The sequence below is a fragment of the Passer domesticus genome, chromosome 6 (genome assembly GCF_036417665.1).
Source record: "Passer domesticus isolate bPasDom1 chromosome 6, bPasDom1.hap1, whole genome shotgun sequence".
Classification (NCBI taxonomy): Eukaryota; Metazoa; Chordata; class Aves; order Passeriformes; family Passeridae; genus Passer; species Passer domesticus.
This window is the reverse complement of record NC_087479.1, coordinates 35,055,955-35,081,298: the sequence shown is the minus strand read 5'-3', so window position 1 is coordinate 35,081,298 and position 25,344 is coordinate 35,055,955. Positions and strand designations below refer to the sequence as shown.

Below are 25,344 nucleotides of genomic sequence, written 5' to 3'. Positions count from 1 at the left end.
CTTAATGGCAGCTTTTCAATAGCATGCTGGCTTGGACAGCCCACACATTGATTCTGGATCTTACCCAGGCTGTCAAAGCCTACAGAGATAAATAAAATTGTGGTGGCACATACCATTGCCAGCCAATTGTAGAATCTAATCTAGAAAATGAGGGACCCCAATACTCTAAAGCTCCACAAGGAAGAGGCCAGAAAGTTAGCAAATAACACATGAAATAAATTCTCCTTAAAAAACCCAAACTGATGTTGGAATTAGAAAAATTAATGCATAGTTTAAGCCAGCTACTTACAATAATGTACACTAGGATATATAAAAGAACCAGTCGAAATGATTTCTAAGGTATTACTGACTTGCTTTGAGGACCAGTAAAAGATAGGGATCCCAGAGCAATATGAAATAGGGTATATGTCTCATAACAATAGTAGGGAAGTGGGAAAATACTTAAGTAACAAGACAAACAATGTAGTTCTGATGCTTAGAAAGATTTGGGTACATTGCTAGGGGAAAAGAAGAGTGATTTAAGTTAGGGGAGAAAGATAATTGATAGTCAGGAAGCCTCAAACAATACCATGTTCTCTCTTGGGTAAAGGTCTTACTGAGGCAGCAGGTACAGCTTATCTAAGTTCAACTACTGTTCAACACAACCTGGAGACTATAAATCCAAAACAATTAGTGTAGATAACAGTAACTACTGAAAAACTCATTTTCAGAAAATCAACGGCTGAGTATTAAAATATAAACCAAAACAAAAAGAATTTTGGGTTGGTGTCTCTAGAACATGACCTGTAGCAGATTTTGTTTAGTTCATTAATTTGGTGACCAAACACAGGCCCCCTTGAAGAATCTGCAAATGACACTAAACTAGAGAGGTGGTGGAGAGGGGGAAAGGGGACAGAAGTTGCAAGGAACATGAAGGAGATGATGCTGATTCTAAGTGAGCTTAAGAAATCAGGGGTTCTAAAACACACTTGATAACACTCATGCAAGTGAGAGCAAAACCAAATACCGTAACTCTGAAAAAGATGATAAAATAAAAAACCTGCACACACGCAGAAGCATCCATATTAAGAGTAATAAAGCAGAAAAGAGAAGCTATACAGGATCAGAGACTAAAGAGTCATAAACCTGATATTCATGTTGAAAGCCAAATACAATTTGAGAAGGTGATAAGACTACTGAGCACATGAGGTTGTTTCAAGTCTAGCCAATACCATTGTCCTAGCATTGAAATATCACATACATCATTCTTGTGTATTTTAAGGAACAAATCCTGAAAATTTAGTTCTAAGATTACTAAAAAAACATTGATAACAACTGGAAGAAAAAATCCTTCATCTTCTTAATATAGTTATTTGACTTTCCTAGGGGTGTCTTATCTACAGTAAAGGAAAGAAAAAAAATGAAGTCTTTACATATGAACTCATTTCTATGATTTATTTTGGATGACAGTGCACATTAAAAGATTTCTCCTTCCCTTCACCTTCCCTCCACAAATAGAAAAATTTCTTCCAATTTCAGTTTCCTCTTTTCTTGATCTTCTTGTAAAATTAACATGGAATTTTTTAATAGAATTGATTTCATACTCAACAGTACTACTGATATTTGTACTAATTCTACTTGGCAATTCACACTTGGCAATTCATTTTTAATGCAGTTAAAATTTAAAACAAGGTTCAATGTGAGGATTTTTTTCCTTCTAGACAGCAGCTGCATTCTGATTCCAGCTGGTATCATAATGGTGTGTTTACACCATTAATGTAAAACAATTTAGACTTTACTAACAGTTGTGTATGCACACACTTATTTTGGCTCTGTCACATGTGTACTTTAGCTTTGATTTTATTTTTCAGCTGTCCTGTGAACCAGCAGTAAAATTCTAACTCATACTTGACCAAAATCCAGTACATATTTACATCACACAGACTTCGATTATTAGAGCTGGAGTGTCAACAGCCCATACCAAAATATGACACCATCTTTCAGCCTTTTCAAAAATTCAAACTCCCAGAAACTCTTTAGAGTTTAGATGACCACCATGCCAACGCCTTCAGCAACATTCTTTTCTGCCAGAAATTTAGGAATAGTACATTACACACATAGACACATTAGTTTCTATGAATCCATGTATTGAAACTGAGTGGCAAACACACACACAGAGCGGCCAGAAAGCCACAAACAGGCAGCATTCCGCTTTGCCTTTAAAAATATGTATGCATATTTACTAGTTCAGAGATCTAAAAGCCAGAATAACATAAAAAAGCTGTCTGGAAATCCAAGACTCCTTACATATCATGTGAAAATATTTGCTGAAGGACAGAACAAGACTTTGATTACACATCCAGGGCTATTCCAAATCATCTGTGAAACCAGACCGTGAGGCCTGGGTCCAACAGTCACGCACGATAAGGAATGCAGAACTCCTCCACCAACAGAAAGAGTACCTGCAGGACTGCAAGAGGAAAGGAGGTAACCACTGGCCTATGTACAAAAAAAAAAAAAAAAAAAAAAGTGCTATTTCTCTGATACTATAGGCAAAATGCAGTGCTTTCAGATGCACCAGCTCCCATTTTCAGAAAGAGAACTCAAAACATTCCAATTACCTATCTGGATTTATGGCAGATTTTGTAAAGGTTTAAAAGCAAACCTTACATTTACATTTAAAGAAAACAAAGAATCTGGCACACAAATTAGAGAAAAACATAAAACAACGCAAGTAAAACAAGTTAGCCCCACAGCTTATCATATCCACCTGAACAGGGCAGCAACATTACAACAAAAGGGAAATAAATGCTATTGAAAATAGGGGAAAGCAATGATTTTACCATTGCCTTACAGGAGGCTGACCTCTCTCCTAACATCATATTTTCCATCAGGAAACAATTCCCAAAACTATCTGTGTCCTACATTTTGTTATTGTTTGGGAACTTGTGAGACAGAACAAACAGTGGTGAGCTCTTAATTATAGCAACACACATATCATTGTCCAACAAGTCTTCATAACCACCAACTCCCAGCTATGATAAAAGAAATCTGTAAAGCCCCAAAAGGCAAGGCAGTACTTTATGCAGACAGCCCAGTGATTAAAAGAGACAGTAGTATTATTAATCTGTGGCAAATCAGCAGATTTACAGGTCATGGCTCTTAGTCTAGCACTTCCATTTTCAGACAATAAAGATTTCTTCATATCAAGTACATCTCTAAGAATCCTCTCGCTTAACCACAAAACACACAGAAAACAGAAAAACATTGTGTTAGAGAATAAACAGCTGTCCAAACATCTACTGCAGCCCAGAAAATAAATCCTAGATCATTGTTAGTGTTTTCAATCATGAAAACATTAGCCAGTGGCCTCAGATCACCTAGAACTTAGGCTTGCTTTTTGTTTTGGGCATGGGGTAGGGGATAGTCAAGCTTCTTTCTGAAACTTATTTTGTTAGAATAAAGATAATTTTACATTAGACGCTTTATAGCAAAAAAAGTTACTTCATTACTGGATTTATAAGTGTGTACATATCCAAATACAAGAAAGCACCATCTGGTCTATATGAACAGAAAATATTGGTCTATGTGCTACATTTTATATTGATTGTACTGTTACAATAAAGGCAAATGATTCTGAGGTTACTCCTGCTCTTAACTGATCTTTCCAGATCTATCATTACCCTGTATACTCTTATCAATATAATTCATGCATTAGAACACATACTGCAAAACCCCTCAGACTAATAAAAGGGACTTAGGAAAATAATTACTAAATCTAGTTGTTGATAAAAAATACATTAAACATCAGAGATATAAAGGAGTTTTTCAGCCACTCAAACCAGGCGAAAGATTTCTCCAAATGACCACCGGCCAGTATAATATACATTGTTTTAAGAAAGAGAAAAAGTAACGTCTCTATGCCCTCTGTGCTTCAATACATTTTAAATTTTGGTCCTATGAAACTCAAAATAAACCCCATGCACTCATGTATGCATCTCTACCACAAAATACAAACACATTTTGACATAGCTGTTTCTGATTTTTTGTACTACTTACTACTAAAAGCAATTCAATATAGTTCTGTAATTCCTTGTCAGTCACAGTTACTGTAAAAACACTATTTTTCAAACACTAAATGAAAATGGCAGGCCTAGTGAATTTGTGCTACACTAAACTAGTACTGTAAGCCACAAAGTTAACCGTAAAAAAAGCAATCAAATAGAGATTAAATAAGAAAAATATGAAAACTGTTTATTTCAGCTGATTTGTCTAGTCATAAGCATTAAAGAAAAATATTTTTCAATTCATATCAGCCATGATCAGGATGATCCTGAGCTGCACCAACAATCAAATGCCAAGCAAGATGTACTGTTTCAACACCTCACCAGTCAATTCAGAACAGAAGCACAACCCCTGCACAGGTATTAACATAAAAAATTGTTTTGTATGTAAATTGTGTTTTCAGTGGAGATGACGGAACATGCAGCAGTCTCTGTAAGGCTCACAGCTGGAGTACCAAACCCAAACCTCAGGCTCAAGGATTGGTTTTATTTAAAAAAGGGAAGAGAAAAATGTCAGTTCTTGAGAGCTTATCAAAGGACAAGAAAACTTCTATTTCTCTCATAACAGAATTCTGGACAAAGAAAAAATCTGTCAGGAAAAATACAAAAGCAGCAACATTAGTCCCTTGGTCGCAAAGAGCAAGCAGCTTCTGTGGCACTCTCCAATTCTGTACAGTGGATATGTTTGTTGACCCCTTCCATACCAGAATTTTAAAGTATGTACAAATACACTCTTGCAATTTCCCACATGCACGGTAAAGCTCTCTAAAGGGTCTCTAAAGGTTTTCTACATTGATTTGCTTCGGAATCTACTCATTCAAGGGAAAGGCTAAATCTCTGTTTTCATTTAATAGGCAAAATTAGAAAACAGCTTAAATCCTGATTATATAAAAACATTAGAAGGTCAGCCACAATCCTCTTTGCTCTGTAAATGAACAACTCCAGAAGTGTCCCCAGAGCACAGAGACCATTTAGTTTATTCTCTGGGGGCCCCTCTGGACTCAAGATATGTAACTGTGCAAATATCCTAGAAAAAAATGAAGAAGCATATTAGTTGGTGAACATGAAGTAACAGTGGAAATAGGTAATAAAAATGCAGTAGGCACAACTCTGCACATATCAGTAGAAGTATCATTGATCCAGAGTAAGCTTAGGCAAGTTTAAGCCCTAACCATGACTACAGGAGCCCAAACTCAAGAATATTTTACATGCTATAATGCCTTACGGCTCTGAAGCACCCACGGTTAGGCGTCTGTACCAAACAGATAATCAAATATGGGGAAAAAAATTAAAATACTACCTGGCATTTCTCAATTAATTTCAGAATTCTTTATATTGAAGACTATGAAGATATTTGTATCCACAAAATTATACTCCAACACTCACAAAAAAAAAAACCTCAACAACACAAAACCAGCACCCACACATTGACAGCATTAGGAATTATTCTGAAAAGAACACTGGATCTCTATCATATCACCACATAAGACTTCTGCCATCAGTACCACATGCAATTCTGCTCTTCCCAATTAAAAAAAAATCTTTTGCAGAATGAGAAAGTATAAGAGAAAGGCAACAAAGAGCAAAATGTACTGGATTTCCTGATCCAGAAAGTCCTGAGATGGAAGACATTAAATCTACAGCTACAACTCCATCCTATCTTCCTCCATTTACATCTGCTGCTGTGCTCTGCCAGATGCAAAACACTTGCAGAGAGAGAATTTTTATTTGACCAGCATAAGCTAACTGGACTTCTGGATGAATGACAACAGTTAAATCTCAATATATGAGAAAATGTATCCAACTTGTCCAAATATTTAACCAGCCCTTTGGAATATCTTTGTAGTGTCTCTGAAGATGGTCAGGAGCACAAACATTACATTCTGCATCCAAGCCATTTTAATAAAGCAAAGTTAAAAACCCCGTATTAACCTTTAGTAATGAAAAAATGACAACTGCTTTGCAGAATAATCCAAGAAAGAGCACTTGGCTCACAACTTAACTCCACAGCAAAAATATTAAATAGCCACTGCATTTAGCTGCTCTTCTCTCTCTCAAGTTTTCAGTCTACCCAAATGTACCTCTGCTTCCTTTTATAGTCAAGAACAGATACAAGGAACAAAGATTTCCAAGGTACACATGTCTGTCCCCTTATACTCCCATACAGCTAAGCATATAAATGTTTTAGAAAATGCTATAAGCTTCTGATTCCAAATTAATTCCAGCCAGGAAAGTCCTCAGGCTTTGGATGCAGTTCATCTTTCTTCCACACAACCTCCTCTCAAGAGCAATTTATTTCAGAGAAGAGAGGTTATAGCAGTTTTCCCTTCTCAGAGGAGGGAATGGTGTTCTGGTTCTCAACTTCAACCTTTGTCCTCAGCAAACTTCTGCAAAGAGCTCTAACCTAAGCATCAGAAGGGAGAAAAAGAGGACCAAAAAGTGAAAGATATGCTGAAGAAAATAAATGCTGAAAAGCAGTAGAGAAAATAAAGGTAAAAAGAACACAGTAAGAAAATAAAACAATAATACAAAGAAAAATATAATATTAAACAATGATCGTTCAGTGCTTCCTCAAAACCTGAAAAATTACACTACCACACAGACATACAAGCTTACTGCACCTCTAGTACACAAGCTTTACAAACATGTGTTTGTAAACCAAGGACACAGCAACAAGAGGGAGCAAAAACAGCTGTGACTGCTTCCCTAAAGTATCACTATCACACAAAGAAATCAAGGTCGTTAAGAACAGTGCTACACCAATAATGACAAGGCTAACTTAAAAATACCAAAACAAGGGGGGAAAAAAAAAGATGATGTGCTCTCCCATATTTCTTGTGTCACAGCTACACAACCAGAAGTATCCAAACACTTGCAAGCATGCACAACAAAGTAAACAGTTTGGTACAACAACCAGATGAAGAAGCAGCTTTCCTGCCCTTCCTTTGTGTGCAGATGGAAGAAGGAACTCAAGGCTGGCAGGCCAGCACACTCTAGGTGCAGCCTTGACCACTGACACATCCCTACACTGAGCTCACAAACTATGGGACACTGATGTGGCTAAAGGAGAGGACTATTCCCACACAGGATGTGGCTAAAGGAGAGAAGCATCACAAACTATGGGACACTGATGTGGCTAAAGGAGGGACCATTCCCACATTATCTCTGAAGGTTTGCATGCACACACACACACACACAAAATGCCAACAGCAATAAACCAAAAAAATCCACCATGCCACATCCCAACTTAATTCTATCCAAGCAATTCCTCAACTTCAAAAGTCTTTCCACCCTAGACTTGCCAGTTTGGAGAAATGTCTCCTGTTGAATGTTTTCTAAATATACACATAGAGATGCAAAAATGTAACTTGATGAGATTTAATGACAAACCTTGCTTCTTCTCCTTTCATTTCCTATTGCAGATGAGCAGGCATTGGAGAGGCTGCAGCTCAAACAAACCTTCTGTAAATATGCTACGCATAAAGTCAAAGCAGATTTTTCAACTACTCTGATGAATTAGAAAACTGAAAGTTTCCTTTGTTTTAAAAAAAATTCTATAAGCTGTAAAAGACTCAGTGAAATGAGCTATTAGTGGTATTAAAGATCAATGTAATAAATAGCATAGCTTTGAGGTACTAAAGAGCTGTGTATTAGTACCAAATCTTTACACAAGGAATTGACGGAAAGAACTAGTGACTGATGACAAATTCATCTACATACACAGGGCATAAGACTAAAGAGATCAACATACTATAAAATCTTCACACAGTAAGATTATTACAAAGCACTACTTATTAACTGCATTACTATTACTGCTACAAAGACAACAGACTCCCTTCTTCCAAGGAGTCACATGGGAAAGACAAAGAGTAATGGGCACAAGTCACCCCTGGGGAGATTCCAATTGGACACGAGGGCAACGTTTCACACTGAAAACCATCAGCCATTGGAATAACCTCTCTAGAGAAGCAGTGTATTTCCTAACATCAGACACTTTTAAGATTTGGAAGGACAGAGTGCTGGGTCATTGTGTCTATAGAACTGTGCTTTTGCCAAGATTGGCCCAGATAATTCTTGAGGTCCCTTCCAACCCAGTATTCTATGCTAAAACTATACATTTCCATTATGATGTGTACAGACATGCATGCTATGTTTTATACATAAAAAACCATGATTAATGCCTCATGCTGATGGGATCTGTAAAGCTAGCATCACACTGTCTAGTAAGCACTGATCTTTATCTTTCATCAAATGGAGCACAGTTAAGTTGTGGGTTTGCATTATGCATAAGCAGTGAATACAATTAGGCTGAAAAGCAAGCTGATCTTCTCTGATCTCAAGTGGAAAGTGTGAATTCTGATCTTCACAGGTGACAGCTCTGAGCATCACTCCAATTTACTAGTCAGCTTCCTTGAATCTGTGTACTCAATAGAAAACTCAAAACATGTAGCTGCGGCTAATCTTAAGCCACTAATATTTAAACAAGAGAACACCAATTAAGAGAGCAAAGCAGTTATTTTACTTAGTCTTGGACAGAGAAATTTGGTTGTACAGCTCAAGAAGGGTACTGAAAAATTGAAGGAAAAAAATTTAAATGCTTGTAAGAAGGGAAAAAGCAAGAGAAGGAAGGAATTTGATCCAGGAGAGTGATAAAAGGACTACCACTGAATAGACACCTTTTACTTTTAGATAGATGAAATAATTTAATTGATCATCTCTGAATTGCCAGACACACTGCTTTTGAAGCTTGGTACAGAAATGTTGTATTTCAAGCTGATGCATCTGTTCCAAAGCATGAATTCAGGAAATGTCATGGTCAGTGAAGTTGTAGTAGTAGTAGTTCCATGTGTTCTCAAAACATTTCACAAATTAAAAAAATATTTTGCTCTCTACAGGTAAAAAAGCAGAGACATAACATCAGTAGTCCAAATTTTGCTGCTCTGTTGTCTCTTCTGTCAGAGTTTGTTGCTTCTTTGGTTGTGGGGGTTTGGTTTTTTTGGGGGAGGGAGAGGGACTGTTTGTTGGTTTGTTTTAGTTTGGTTTTTTGTTTGCTGGGTTTTGGTGCTGTATTCAGTACATGAACTTACTGGGGGGTTTCTAATTCTTCCATGTCTGTGGAGTTCACAAATTTCATGTCTGTTCAATGTCTCAGATTTATTTAACTGCTGATTCTTATTACTCACCTAAAACAATTAAAATATTTAACTGCAAAATTGTGCTGCTATTCAAGTTTAAGAAACATAGCACAATGCACTTTAGCAATGTGCAATCTGAACAATGCATAAAAATCAAAACACAATTGCTCATTCTTCACCAGCCAGTCCCATAAAATGTTAATATAGCAGAATCAACTGATTTCCTGTTAAATAAACAGAAAACACCTTGTTTATTAATCAGTATATATTTGTAATGATACAAAGTACTAAGTACATACTTACTAGTTCTAAGTTTTACTACTATCACCTTAAGGGGTGAGCTAGGAAAAATTCACAGAATAATGTATGTATTTAATCTACCAACAGCTTTCCACATTTATACGAGCTACAGAACTCAATTTTACAAAACCCTCAATTTCCAGGGCACAGGATTGCAGTGATTAAGCACCCAGACTTGTAGTGAGCCTCAAACAGGCTATACTAAAATCCATGCTGTTAAATCCTTGCAATCATTTTAAATCCAGGCTAGGTAGATTAATGCTAACTTGGGTGTGCCTAACCATTCTGGAATCAGGAAGTTTGCAGACATAGCATGCCTCATTCTTGGCCTGCCTATTCTACAGGTGCCTGTAGCAGAAGAGTATGGATCACTACAATTCATACTGTTAAATAATCATTATGGACTAAGAAAAACGTGTCAAAGCATAAAACCCTCACCAGCTTAGAGATAGCCAAGAATTAATGGGATCCAGACTCTCCTCTCTTCATTTACTCATATACACTTACCTTCTGAATATCCAACTCCTTCAGTCTAATACACAATGAAATGAAGGTGAGACTTGTATTATGAACACCCATTCGCTATTAAAATGGACATATTTAGCTATTAAGAATATTATCCTGTTTTGCTGAAGGATCTTACTGCAATTCTCCAGTTCTCAAATACATTAACTAATCTGTCAACTATCACTAGTTCACCACACTGTTTTTAAACATAAAAGAACATAAAAGTAGGCTAAGCACTTTCTACTTCTTTTGCATTTAAAGATAATTACTGTAGATATCATTGCAATACCACAGTACAAATAAACTGTACAAGGCAATCACTAACTTGGGAACATACTGCATCCCATACATCCATTTTCTGTGACTCACAGGTGCATGTGTGCACAAGTACATGCATTCAAAATACAAACGTGCACTCCTCAAGGAACACCCTCCTTTTTATAAAGAGGCCAAGACTGTAAGCACTGATTGCATGGGTTCTTCCTAAATTTCTTCAGACTCCTCAGGGAAGCAACTTGAACTACAAACCTACACAGTCCTAATAACAGAAATCCTTTGTATAATCACCCACTAAACCTTGGGGAAATCGCTGTGAAAAAAAAAAATTAAACCTGCAAAATGTAAGGAAGGGACACAATTCTGTACAACTCTCCTCCTGGCCATTCAGAGAAACAGTACCCAATAGCTCCTGCTTTCCTTTGCAGGGAACACAGCACTATGTGTCCTCTTAAACACATCGCTGTGAAAAAGCAGGAATCACTGAGGCAAAGCCTTTTCCACCTCAACCCCACCCAACAAGGCTTTTTTACCAGCAAACAAATGAAGCCACAGGACTTCAATCTGTCTACAGGAAAAGAATAGTACAGATAAAACCAACAATATATAACTTAAGGTCAACATCAGCCACTTGTATACAGTGGCCATCTCTTCCTCTTTCCTCCCCACAGTCCTCTTCTTCATTTTAAGTTTAGGTCAAATAAGGAGTCTGAGGTTAATTTTCATGAAGAATTTTACAAGTTTCAGTCTGCCAGTATCTACAGAAGAATGTGGGGAATTAACAAAACTAAGTTTATGCTGGCAAATGTTTTGCATCTAAATATTCTTATAAATCAAATTAAGATTCTGTATTTGAAACAAACAAATATCAGCTTTATTGGAGTGTGATACTATTCCTTAAAAAAGCTGCTTGTTAATATGGTTATATTCAACTCCCAACTGTAAAACCTGCTCAAGAATTTCAGTAAACAAGACTAGGTTTATAGGACCATGAGCCTACGTATTCATAAACAACCAGTAACCAGAACTGTTACTGAGGAAACAAATTGGGTTTTAAGTATAACTTTGTATTACTAGATTTGCTACAGGCTGAAATTTTAAAATTTCTTAATTCCACTGAGAAAAATTTCCACTTTGAACAAAAAATAGAGAGTGTATAATAAAAAGGAATTTTAGCAGCTTCAATGTTTCAGTGGTGTAACATGGCAACACCACCGTCAAACTGAAATTTACTTACTGCATCATTCTTTACAGAAAGTATGTGACAAGAACACTAGACTCTGGAATCCAAACATAGTAAGGGGAAAAACTACTAATTTACTTTCCATCAGTAAGTTAAACTACTAAGACTGCTCTTCATAACTCAAGACAGCCTCTTCTCACTGTCCATGCCCCACTACAGTGTTCACTAGTATCATGATACTGAATAGCCTTTTAGAGCCACAAAATTTATTTAAAAAACAAACAAAAAAATTTTTGTGTGTTGTGAAAGACATGGACACTATCTTCTCCTCTGTGGTCACTTTGAGAGCTATATATCAAAAAAAACCCCCAATAATGATTGTGTGTAAAAATTAACACTAAAGATGATGCCAAATGAAAAGGTAAAATTACTCAAGACAAAATAATCAAATTAGCCTTTTCCAAGGGCTTTGCTAGATCTGTGAACAAATATATTTGTTTCCAGTATATACATCCTCTGAAGGAAAGGTTTTATCACTACCAAAGACAAATGTCAGAAACTAAATCTCTGCCAACACAATGCAGCTTCTGCTGACAGTGTTTCAGAAGGAGAGTTTTAAACTGACTCTTTTGATACAACATCCTTCAAGGCAACTGCAACAACTACAGGGCAGACTCTCTCACATAAGAAACCTGTTTGTTTTGACATCCAACAGACTGATGAACTGACGTTACAAGGGAAGGTTTTTCCTTGGCAGCAATGCTTTTTACACTGTTTCTTCCAGACTGGACTTCCTCTGCATATCCTATACCTATAGGTTTCACTATGTGTTAATAAACACATGATTAAAACATGTTCAGTGGAGGGGATTATGTTTTTACTGCCTTGTTGCAAATCTGCTTCAACTAATCTTAATTGAGATCTCCAATTTTGTTCTCCCTGCAGGTCCATAGCAAATTCTGGTCACCTCCCTCCAGGCAGCACTACTACTTGCACAACCTGTTGAGTTAATTCAGGAAGCTGATCCATCCGAAAACAAATCCAACCCCGCCCATCTTTGCAAAACCAACACCACTGCTCCCCGTCTCTTGTCCTTCCACACCCCAAACCCACACACTGCAATTTTCCAACCTTTCTTCATATACCATCTTGAATCAGGTCATTACACACCTGCCAAGGACGTGCATCTGGTACAATGCAGATGGCAAGGCTGCATGGGCAAAACTGCAGCGTCTCACACTTGTTGCATACATTTTTAATTAATTACATTACTAAGTGAAAGGAGAAATCATGTACTTGCCAGTCTTTTTAAAGGATCAGGCTCATCCAGAAGAATCATCCTTTTCTTTCTTACAATACGACTTTAGTTTCACAAGTGGGTTAAAAGAAACCACCTTCAGAAACTGCTGTTTTTCAGAAAATGTGACAAAAGCAGGCGTTTTGTCACAGCCTGAACACAGTCCAACCTGCTTTTGCAAACCCTTCTACACATACCTAGTAGAAAGTGGCAGGGAGGGAATAGCCATCTAGTTCCCTTGCATGTCCCTCCTGGAAAAGCACTGATGTATAGAGGAAGCATTCAGCAATAGCCTGGGATGAAGTCTGGCACTCTGTGGCAGCCAGCCTACCAGGATAAAGCATCCTGCTGCAGACCACCCCTTGCACACTGCATGAAACATTACACACTATCAGCAGTCAAACACAGCACTCAGTTTGTGACAACCAGCAGTATTCCAAAAGGTCAGAAGGTACAGAAAGCAGAACATGCACTCTTACCTATCTAAATTCCTGAGAAAGCAGACACGTGCAAGCTTCAGCAAAAACTCCCAGTGGACGTCACAATCTGCTTCTGATGAATCATACCACAGTGGAACCTAGAAGCAAAAAGATCATGGGCATGAACAAAATTTGAATGGGAAGCAATCAAACGAAATACTTTTCAAAAGGTAAAGGGTATTCCGAAAACTGTGCTTGTGAGAAGCCAGAAGCAACAATGAAGACTTATAAAACTGTGAATCTATTGATTTTTTGCGCCTAACTTACACATCTGAGAAAGCCTGTATGATAATTTTCTCACTACAACAATCTCAACCCTTCTTTTATCACCCCTTCTCTGAATCGTCATTTTCTTCCAGAACACATTCTGCCAGGCATTTAGCAATTAAACACACATTTGGCAATGCCTGAAAGAAAGGGGATGTTTAGCAGTGCTGTGGCCCACTTTTTTTTCCCTTCACTGCTCAACATAAAGTCTGTAACACATGCCAAAAACAAGGGAGAGCAGGAATTTTTATCTAAGTCACCAGCTGCAGTACCCTAAAAAGTCTCCAAGTGTGAAGGAAATGTCAAGGTTTCAGAGCTGGTCCTTCCTATTTACCAGGTCCTGTATTATAATCTGTATTTTTTCAGAAATACTCTTAACATCTGACCTCTGTCTATTGCTGCAGAAGGTTTGCATCTCTAGATGATATGAGTCCTCTAAAATTAGACCGGGCAAACAGATGTAACCATGGAGATTTCTGCTGCAGTCCCAAGAACTCCGCAGAGGCACAAGCTGGAGGCAGAGCACATACTGCCAATGAATTTTTGTCTACTCTACTCCCACCAAGCTCACGTGTTAGAGAAGATGTACAGTGAATCATATCAAAGAGAGACTAAAATCCAGCTCTAAGTAAGGAGTCTAAAGAAAAATACCTCAATTCTTCTCCAGCCTGGTTTTCCCCAATCCATTTCACTGCACAGCTACATGAGCACCTGTGCCTCATGAGCACATGAGGCAGAAAAGGTATTAGACAGGAGAAGGAGAGGAGGATGGCTCCTTTCAGCTGCAATGGCAGCACAAACTGCACATAAAACCATGGTACAAGGGCTGTGTAATAACTGTTCCTGAAATTTGATATGTTGATAAGCAAATTTTAATCCACCCATTGCTGCTCTCGCAAAAGCATTTCTTTACAGAGTTGAATAAACTCTGAATATCTACCTGGTGGCAAGAAAAGTACCATCAACAACATTTTTTTAAGAAATGCCAAACAGTGTTATCAACAGAACTCAAGAAAATAATTATTGTTATCTTTTCTGAGTAATTAAAAATACAGCTATGGGGTTTTTTATTGCAAGTTAAGTTTAGGCTTATTTACAAAATACTGTGTGCAATTAAGACCTTGGTGAAATGAGAAGCACCAGCAAAAGAGCTGCAGTACACAAAAAATAACACAATGCATCAAATGCAGTTTATAAACGGCAGAGAGAACGAAAATCATGTTTAAAATAAGGCAACACTCCCAGAAGAGCTGCGTTTTAACTTTCATATTGTCAACAAACTGAGTTTGTCTTTTTCATTAGAATCACATTCTAATTCTAGGATAGAAAAGCTTAATTATAACTCAGTCTAACAAAGCAAGTGTAAGATTTAAAGTCTATTTGTTTATCATTTGCAACTGGCATTTTGGTAAATCATTTGGGTAGAATGTAAAACAATAATTTCCACATGTAGTGAATGGCCTTCTGGTCAACTCTGGTCAAGAGAACCATTTCCTTTTTTTTAGGGTGAAATTCTTTACCAATTCAAGCATTACTAAGACACATCACAATTCTGACCCAGAACTCTCCATTTCCTTTGGTGCTAAATTATAGACCTGCTGTGTAAAGATGATTTTTTTCTTTTTTGGTAAAAGATTGCCTGTGAAGCCCAATTGTGATTGGGAAGGCCGCCTACACAGCAGAGAGAGTGAGAAAACACACACTTGTAGAGCTGAAAAAACATCACTGTAGGCGTATGTAAGGAGGGAGGGAAGAAAGAACTTGATTCTACTCAAAAAGGCTATTTTCTGACATCACCTCTGAACGAACCAAAACGTGTTAATTGACAATTGTTGTTTGCTACATTCCAGCTATCAATATGCAGTACTACAAGCAAGAGAAGGAATCCTTGCAGATTCACCTCTCTGATCTCAGAATCTGCCACCTACCCATGGAATGCTTCACTTCCCCCATTTCTCTGCCACAGCCTGCAAAAGCTGTTCTCATAAAACAGCAAGTCACCTGCAGAACAGCAGTACAAAGCTTTAAAAGTCTTATATAATTAATAACATTAGAAGTATTGAAATTGTAGGCAAAGCTTGTTCAAAAACATAAGGAGAGAGAATGCTGTCTGAAAACACTAAAAGTAACTAGCATTTAATCTCAGCAGAATCTAACAGCAGTAGAAACTGCTGAAAAAATAACCACAAGAAGTTCAGATATCTTTCTCATAGAGACTTATAAAAAAATATTTTCCTCCCTACCCTACACAGCCTTCAGTCCCTTCATCTCCTAAGAGAAGTAAGCAGGCCTTTCAGGATGTCCTATTAATTTTCAAAAGAAACAAGGAACAAGCAACAGTGGAAAATATCCTTCTCAGTTTACCTCTGGAAGGCATCTCCTATGAGCATTATAATTCCTAAATAAAGAAGCCTCTATGAAGTGTTCTCATGCCATCATAAACATATGAAAATATTTTTATTAGCTCTGTCTTTCTCTTCAGAATAAAAACAAAGGGCTTTTGACATATGTGCTTTGGCTGATTATTACCACAATTATTACCAGGGGTATGAAGACAGCCAGGACAAGTTTCACCAGTGAACTTCAATAAACATGAGATGATTCATTGCAGGGAAAAGATGCTGCTTCTCCCATGGCATTGGATATCAGCCTACAACCTATTTTGCAACCAGTCACAAGGAGACAGGACTTCAGCACCTAATTCCCCTGAGTGTTTGGGCTGGTGACTTCAAAGCCCAGTGCCTAGCAGAGAACTGAATTCCTGCACCCACAGAACACTGCCACAGTAGAGAACAGCCCACAGAGCTCCTGAGAAGCCATCTGCATCTAAAGCTTTCACAGGGTCCTAAGTTTCATCTCCAACCAAACATGCTGTCACTAAAGATGCTGAATGACAAACTGATAAGTAATATTACTACAATGTAAACTCAACTCTTCTACAACTTTTCAACTACATGATTGTTAAGACTAATGCCTATTACACACACACATCAGAAACACGGGCAGGACAGGATTTTGAAAAGCACCAAGCCTGACCTGCCCTAAACAATATGGCAAGCCAAAGCAGCACACTCAAGAGTCAAAACTAAGTTCTTAAAATTACTTATAAAATCCTCCTGAGGCTCAGTGAAGCACAAATTCTTTTGGGTCAGAAAGACAGATAGAGATGAAGTATCAATGGGAGCTACAAAACTCACCAGCAGGAGAACCTCCTGACAAAGGAGAATTTGAACCAATGAATATGAAATGGCAAAAAAACAGAAACGAGAAAAAAAATAGGGTGATATAGAATCAAGTACAAAAAGTAATGGTCTATGAGAAGTTTTAAGAATTGAGATCCCGTATTCTAGAAAAGGTGATGTTGTTTATAAAATAAGGTGTATAGATTACTATTAACCTCTGAAATCACAGCCATCTTGACTTTCACCTTGGTGAACAGTGAAGTACTATTTCTGACATTAGTAAAACCTCTCTCAACACTAATCAACATGTACTTCCAATAAATCAAAAAAGCATTAAAATATTACACAACAAATGAATCACACATAGAATTTAAGAAACTGTATCCCTTCATGCTTGGCTTGTCAAGTTAAAAAACACTTGCTTCAAGAGTCACGGCCAGAACAACTGGATCTCTTGTATTCTCCATAAATTTCATTTTAGGTAAAAAATGATGTTTTATTTCTTCCCAGTGAGAACAAAGCAGCTCAGTGTAGTTTGGAAGGCTGTCTTTTACCTTCAGGCTTTAAGACCTCCAGTCAGACTATAGCTATTAGGAAAGAAAAAAAGCTAGAAGACCACAGAAGGCTGTCAGTGCATACTCTGCTGCTGCTGACATCAAAATTCAGAGAGAACATTTACTTTTTGCTTTTCAGACACTAAGACATTCAGGAGTTGCTCAGATATATGCTATTGACATGGAAGTAGGCTGAACTAGTGAAACCTTTTAACTTTCTCATACTCTTTCGTAAAATGGTTCAGGTTGGGGGAGTGTCTAGGTTTTCCCACTTTATGTATTTTTTCTCTCAAGGGTAGACTAGAAGTCTGATGCAGATTTACAGCCTGATAAAAAGTTAAATACCTTTGACACCATAATTATACAGTATCAATCAAAATTAGTACCATTGCATTTAATTCATTAACTACTCTGCTGCCATGTCAACAGGAGTCAATTACTGGAATTTTTAACAGAATTTTCTTCTCAAAAGCAGAAGTGAAAATTTCATTGAAATTAATTTAACAGGAAAAGGCTTCTTCTTATGTTCACAACATCGTTCTCCCGAATTAAGTCATAACTTTTCCTGATTATTCACAACCACCATGGCTTAGAGACTTCCGTGCTGAGGGCAGTTCTTCTAGCCTCTAGTTTTTCTACAGTGTGACTGTAATAGCATACAAATGGCTTAATGTTTACCTTCACTAACATTCTACAAATAAAACACTGACACAAAGAGGATGCTGCCAAATTGAAAGAGCTCCTTGTCTATGAACTAATGCTTTTGTCCAGACTTTGACTAACTGAAGGAAAACAAGTTTACAGAGCACAACCATGAAAATGTGAACTTTGGAGTTATTCCTGATAAGTAAGCATTTTAATGCAAGGAATGCAAATACAACAGTTCATAATTAAGAAAACCATCAACAAATACAGAGTTCACTTTCCCCTCCTTACGCTACCTAATGACCCATCCTGAATGGTTAACTTTAAAAAACCCTAACTTTAAAAGTTAGGTTTGCTCTTCATAGAAGTAATTCTTTTACTTTTCAGTCTCGCTGTCACAGCTAAGCTACAAAAGAAGGACAGGATTTTAAAAGTGTAGAATGAGTTACTGCTGCCAAAGACAGAACTAATAATCTGTCTACAGCAGAAAACATTTAGAAAGAGCAAATTTAGCACAGAAATTGCACATCCACAGTTTGAAAACTCCCTGCTTTTCCATTCTGGTTTCCCATCCCTTCCCCCAGGTAATTTTAATCCATCTGTCTGCTGTTAAAAGAAAGACTGACTTTGAAATTTTAAAGCTGTTTGTCAACAGAAACAGAGGAAACAGAGGAATCCACAGAGAATATGCTCCTGTTAGGATGCTTTCACAGGCTGATAAGCATTCAAAGTGGCTAGCAGATAAGGTACATATCATTAAATAAACCGTAAAGAAGGGGAAATCAAGGCAAGAAAAGGACAATGAGTTGCCAGGGTCATCCAGCAGCCAAGTGTTCAACAATATTGGTCTTCCAACTTCTACCACCCATGGCAAAGGTGAATGACTTCTCTTTATATGAAGGCTTCTTAGCAACACTTTGATAAACTGGTAATATACAAAATTTAAGCAAAAACATTAGCTATACAAATTACGTGTCCAAAACAAGAAGGCAAAGAGCTACCTAACAGTGAACAGAGTAAAAGCCACAAAGTGCCATCACTGAACATGTGTCACCAAACAACACATGAAATCACATTTGCCCCATCTTTCACAACATACTCGAATATTGCAGAAGCTCCATTACTTGACCCTGTACCACCAAAAAGGTGTTTAAGCCAGGAGGACCCAAATGTAGATTCTAGTTAGACAAGTGATGCTTATAGCACAAATGCACCTAAGTCTCCAGCCCCCTTCACAGCACACCAGCAACATCCAGCTGATACAGAATGAAGCTTCCCAGTAAAAAGTTGTATAGATGCTTACTGCCTGTAAAATTCACTACAAGAGGTATTAACTACATACTATAGTTTCAAAATATCCAAAATAATATGGAAAATTACACTGTTAAGGAGAATATATTGTCTTCAAAAGCTGTGAAACTGTGCCAAACTGAAAATCCTAGTAATCTCTACGTTTCACATTCCATAAATCATATCTCCTATCCCTAACTGAAAATTCAGCTATAATAACAAGACACAAAGCTTTTTGCATATGTAACCAAACTTCTCCTCTGCTATGTTACAAGCCTCCATTCAAAGGGGAAAAAATTTCATCTACAGGGTCTTTGAGATAAACCAGAACTCATTATTTCCATCCTACAGAAAGTCAAAAGTAAGATATTCCAGATAGTCTCTCCTGCACATCACAGAAACTGATCATCTGTTATTTTATAAGACACAAGCACCTTACATCTCCATTCCCATTTGATTCACTTGGCAGACTTGGTCGTTTCCATTAGAGTTGACATTTCTCTGCCCATTCAAGGGCCTTCATGCTTTTTGCCAGACTAAGATAACATTTAAAAGGATTCTTTGTTTCTCCAGCAAACTTGCCAACTGTTTTGTACTCTTCTCAGTAGACAGCTCATTTATCCACTTTTCAAGATATAAAATATTGCATAGTTGTCCTCTTGGTCACACAATGCTTCAGGAAACAAGAATAAGTATTCTTCTGTCTGCTTAGACAGTATCAATATTATTACAGCTTGTATTTAAGAAGTTTTGTAAAGAATTTATTGAAAACAAGCAGTCTAGCAATTTGACCACATGTCTAGAGCTCTGCATAATTCAAGCAAGCAATTTTACTTGTCTGCTTTGCAATTTTCCTATTAATGAAAATAATATTTACCTCGCAGGGGGTCAGAACGATTAATTTCCATGAAGAGCTTGAATCTAAAGCAGAGGATAATTTGATAGATCTCCAAGGAGAAAGGGTAAAGGAAAAACAAATCAGATTTTATACTCAGTTTCAAATGAGAAAATATTTGAATTGCAGCAGAACCAGCTACAGAATATTAGTAAAATTGCACATGGAAAAAAGAAAACTCAGTGCTAATATAATTTTTCTCGAACTACATGCCCAGCCATGAACAACAGCAGCCTCTTCAATGCCAGATTTTTATCTGAGCAGAAAAAAGTTCTGGAATCTGCCTTGATTCTTGTCCATTTTCAAGTTGCTGCCATTTCATTAATAAAAGGCAATGTTACATTCTGAGAACTTGGTGCTCATTTATCCGTGGGAAGAAAGAATTGAAGAACACTCTGAACGTAATACTTTTAATAAACCCAAATCAAAAGTGAAATACAAAAAATACCTTGTGAATCCAGAGCCTATTATTACAGCTAACTATGATGGATCCATGAAAGCTCATTCCCAACTTCAAACACTCAACTCAAGGCCAGAAAAGTTAAGCAGCTGTGGTCAGTGGACTACATTGACCCCGACACTAGATCCACAACCTTGAAAAGTACCATGGTCTGAAACCAAATGAATAATGACAAGACACAACACTGAACTCAAGTTAGGAGATGGAGATGTAATGAAGACAGGGGTCTTCTGCTGTATTTTTGGACTGGAAGGGGAGTAAAACAGCACATTGGTTTATCTAAAATGCTCCAGTCTAACACTTTGTAACTAAAAGCATTGGAGAGAAACATACACTGCTGAACAATTCAGGATTTTATCATAAGAGGAATACTAGACACCCTTGTTTCTAATGAAACTGCAATTCTAGGAAACAAACTAAGAAAATTATTCATGTGAGAAATTGGATTATGAAGAAACAACACGAAGTCTATACATTCTTAATGAAGTACATTAAACACTTCTACATGACAACAACCTGAGATTCTACACTTATTGCTCATTCATGCTGGGGAAAAACATGACCTAGAAGTACAAGGGCAGAAGAGTGACTTAATAAAATGACAGCACAGGTTTGACTTAATAAAATGACAAAGTAAGGGTATTTTTATTTAGATATAGAAAACAGAGTTTATTTTTACTTTACAAAAAGATACACTTGAAGTCTTCAGTGTTATAAACTGCAGCCCTCCAGCACCAGGCCAGTGTAATTACAGAAGTTGCAGAAGCTACTGTTAGATGTTAACCTAAAACTAAAAAGGGTGTGTGGAGAACACAACACTGGCAATAAGGGAGTCTGTGTTTTTTTTCCAAGCTGCAGAACCACGGAGGAGGAGGTGCAAACACCTCCACCAGCAGCTGCACTCCTCCAGAAGACAGTCATGTTGTTTTCAGCAGCTCAGCCAAAGAAACCAACTCACCCAGCCAGAAGCACCCACTATCTACATCCAGTTCTTTATCCAATACACTGTGTCAGAGATTCCCATTAAAGAGAAAACTCTAATCTTACACCAAGCTAAAAATTTCAAATGTAAAAGTGTAAGAGTAAAACCCATATATACTGCAAATGAACATTTCTTCTTCAGTAATTTCACAATCCAAATAGCATATTCTGCTTTAGTCCATTTGAGTCATAATCCACCAGAGTCAAGAATCCACAGGAACATAGCAATTCTTCATCTGCTTTCCTATATCTTTTGTGCAGAATATAGACACCCTTCTAAATAAAGGCTTTGAGAATGCTGTCTGAATGGTTCATCCAAACAAGCAAGCCAGCAAAGGTTTATATTCTACCAGCTGAATGTGAAAATAAATAGTGGCTATAAATCTTCAGGGAAAATATTAACACATTTCCCCTTAGTTTTTCATAGATTTATTTGTCCATTCATATCCAACAAATGAAAAGTTGCACAACTCAGTGAGCTACAGTAAGAGCAGAGTTAGATATCAATATTATTAGGTAGAAGTTATGGACTCCACATGACATTCCTCCAAATATGTAGATACAGGAATGTCTCCAGCAAAAAATGTTATTCTCTTACAGTAAATAATAAGAAATCTGAAGTCAAGTAATCATTCTGAAATCCTGTCCACATCGTTCTTATCTCAAAAAAGCTTCCCTACATGCCTGAAGTAAAATCCAACAATCTTTATTTAATGTTTTTCCAGGGCAAGAGAACACACAAGCAAAGCTTCAAACTGTTTTACAAATAGGAAAATGTGGAAAAGACCATCTCAGATACACTGTGGCCATTTAAATTACCTAACAGCATTTTGTTTTCCCTACACATTTGGAGACCCACTATGAAAATCCATAGCGTTATATGATGCCATTGACAGTGTCTACAAGGAGCTCATGCCAGGTCTTAAATTATTTTTATCCAGTCTTAACAATATGACCGCATCATTACTACAAATACACAATGACTGGCTTCTGGTGGGCTTAAGAAAAGCATGGGAAAGAAAACATTAGTCATGCATTACACAGAATTGAAATAATTTAGAGCAAGAACTTAGGGCACAAGCACAGTTTTAACAAATCCTACTTATAAAAAAAACCCAGACATACCATAAGTGCCAGCCAATTTCAGAAACATCCTACTAAGGCCATACAGGGCCAGTGAAACACACTATAAAGCAAGTACTTGCTGCTGACTGGGGAGGGGCAGAGCTCTCTTGCCCTGTCTCTGGTAGTGATGGCTTTCAGCAGGATTGATCCCTTAATTCAGCCCACCCTACAGCTGCACACATCTGTAATCACAGAAAGTAGGAAGGAACAGCCAGGCTGCAGGAGGACAAAAGCATCACATGCCCTTCCAGGGGCTACCTGAGTTTGTGCCATGCTGGCGTAGCTGCCCCTGACACCCAGAACTTCCCAAGTAAGAAGTTCTGTTTTGCTAGGAAAATCCAGATCTCATCCCATACTGCTAAAACAGTAATTGCCAAGAGAGGGCTGAGCTCCAAGACAAACTAATGAAAAATCCCATCCTATTGGCTTTACTAGTTACCTCAGACTACTGTTCATCGCTTTGAGGAAAAAAACACCTGAACTTCACCTCAAATACCAATTTGATCACGTACAAGCATAATTAAAATCTTTTCATACACTCCAATATTAGGCTTCGATGCACTTTTGACTCTCATTCCAAGAGATTCAGCACAAACATTCGAAAAAAGTACAGCAGGTGACTGATGTAAAGGGAAAGATGCACTTCTGCAGCCCTAATGAGCCATAGATTGGACACAAATCAAGCCCAGACTGGAGCACTCTGTTAATGGACCTTTTTCCATTCATATGTATTACAGATCCATACAGTATCCCAAGCTGGAAGGGACATACAAGGATTGCTGGCCCTGCACAGGACACGCCAAGAGCCACACCATGCACCCACAAGCATTGATCAAATGCTTCTTAAACTCTGTCACGATGGGGCTTTGACCACTTCCCTATTCCAGCTGAGCCTGTTCCAGTGCTCAACCACCCTCTGGGTGAAGAACCTTTTCCTAATATTCATCTTAAATCTCTCCTAACATAGCTTCATGCCATTCCCTTGGATCCTGCTACTGGGCATCAGAGAGAAGAGCTCAGCACCTCTCCTGAGGAGTCACAGACTGCAATGAGCTCTCCCCTCAGTCTTCTCCAGGCCTAACAAGCCAACTGACTCCAGCTGGTACCTACATGGCTTTCCTTCTAGACCCTTCATTTTGTACCCCTCCACTCCCTTATAGCTTTGTATCTTTTTTTATATTGTGGTGCCCAAAACAGCACACAGCACTGGAAGTGAGGCCACCCCAGGACAGTGGGATAATCCCCTCCCTTGCCTGGCTTTGCCTGATTACCCCAGGACACAGGTGGCCCTCCTGGCTGCCAGGGCACTGCATATCCAAACTTGCCAACCACCAGGACCCCCAGGTCCCTTTCCACAATGCTGCTCCCCAGCCTCTCATTACACCCAGACTGTCTGTACATCCAAGGTTGCCCCATCCTGGATGCAGAATCCAGCACATGTCTTTGCTAAAATTTCATCCAATTGGTGATTGCACAGTCCTGTGATTTGTCCTGGTCTCTCTGCAGGACATCTCTGTCTTAAGGAATCTACAGCATCATCAGCCAGCTTACTTAGTATGCCTTTGAGTCCCATATCCAAGTCATTTAAGTTGTTGAAGAGAACTAGGCTTAAAATGGAGCCCTGCAGAACCCCACTAGTGACCAGTCACCAATTTGATGTAACCCTGTTTTCTATAACCCTTCTATTTTTATAGACACCCACCAACTTGCCCAGCTTCAACTCCAGTTGAGCTTTGGCCACATGAATTTTCTGCCCACAGTGGCAAGCAGCCCCTCTAGATTCCTCCTGTAACAGCAGACTCTGCTTCCACTGGACATACACTTTTTTTTTTTTTTGCCTGAGCTCTAATAGAAGATCCCCACTCAACCAAGCCAGCCTTCTTCATTGTCTGCTTGATTTCCAACATTTTTAACATCTTCTGATTTTTAAGAAAGATCTGAATTTGTAATCTAGCAATTACTTAGAAGAACAATTTCCAGCTCAGTTTCAAATACTTGGAGAACACAGCATTACTGACATGTTAAGCCAAAAGGTGTTTGGGCTCCAGAATAAAGAGATTCACCATCCCAAATCTCACTTCAGTGTCTGGGTACAGAATAATTAGCAGCTCCACTTTGGACTCAGTAAACAAAAATGTTGTACTTGAGAAGGAAATGTTTGCAAAATGGAAGATGTGTATTTTTATGCTGTTTCAGAGAGCACTACATACTTGGTTAAGATGATGGCCTTAAAGGAGTTGACTATCACCCGGGTCTCAGGCACCACAGCAACACCAAGCCAAGGTGCTAAGGAAACACAACTCCACTGCACAGGGGGGACACCACACAGTAAACCTATATGCAGCACAGGATTACAAGATGCACACATTTTTAACACATTTTTAAGAATTTTACAAATATTCTCTGCAGACAGATTGGTTGCACACTGAACACCCAAAATAGCTGGTAAGACACCCAAGAACAGCTGTCAATAATAACACAAAGCTTACTCTAGAGGAGAAGAGACTTCTGTCATGCTGCTCACTCACTTCTTTCCTTACAGTGCAAGAGAGTCTCAATTTATGGTCTTAGGTTGCTTTCAACACCAACAGACCTTGATCATAAGTATTCCTCACACTTCTCTGGCTTTTTGAAATATTTGGGTTTTAACAAAGCCCAAGAAAGGGCCTTTCCTCATATCTAGACTCTCCTATCACCAACGTCAAATCAAAACCCACCTGTTACC

General features: G+C 38.0%; 1 protein-coding gene across 12 annotated transcripts in view; it reads right to left on the bottom strand.

Annotated features, from left to right (window-relative positions):
- Positions 1-25,344, bottom strand: part of SIPA1L1 (signal induced proliferation associated 1 like 1) — a 199,885-nt gene that overhangs the window by 120,475 nt on the left and 54,066 nt on the right. For all 12 annotated transcript variants that reach the window (XM_064424423.1, XM_064424430.1, XM_064424422.1 and 9 more), the window contains one exon: positions 13,221-13,318. The gene's annotated coding sequence lies outside the window, so the exon portion shown is untranslated. The remainder of the gene's footprint in view (positions 1-13,220; positions 13,319-25,344) is intronic.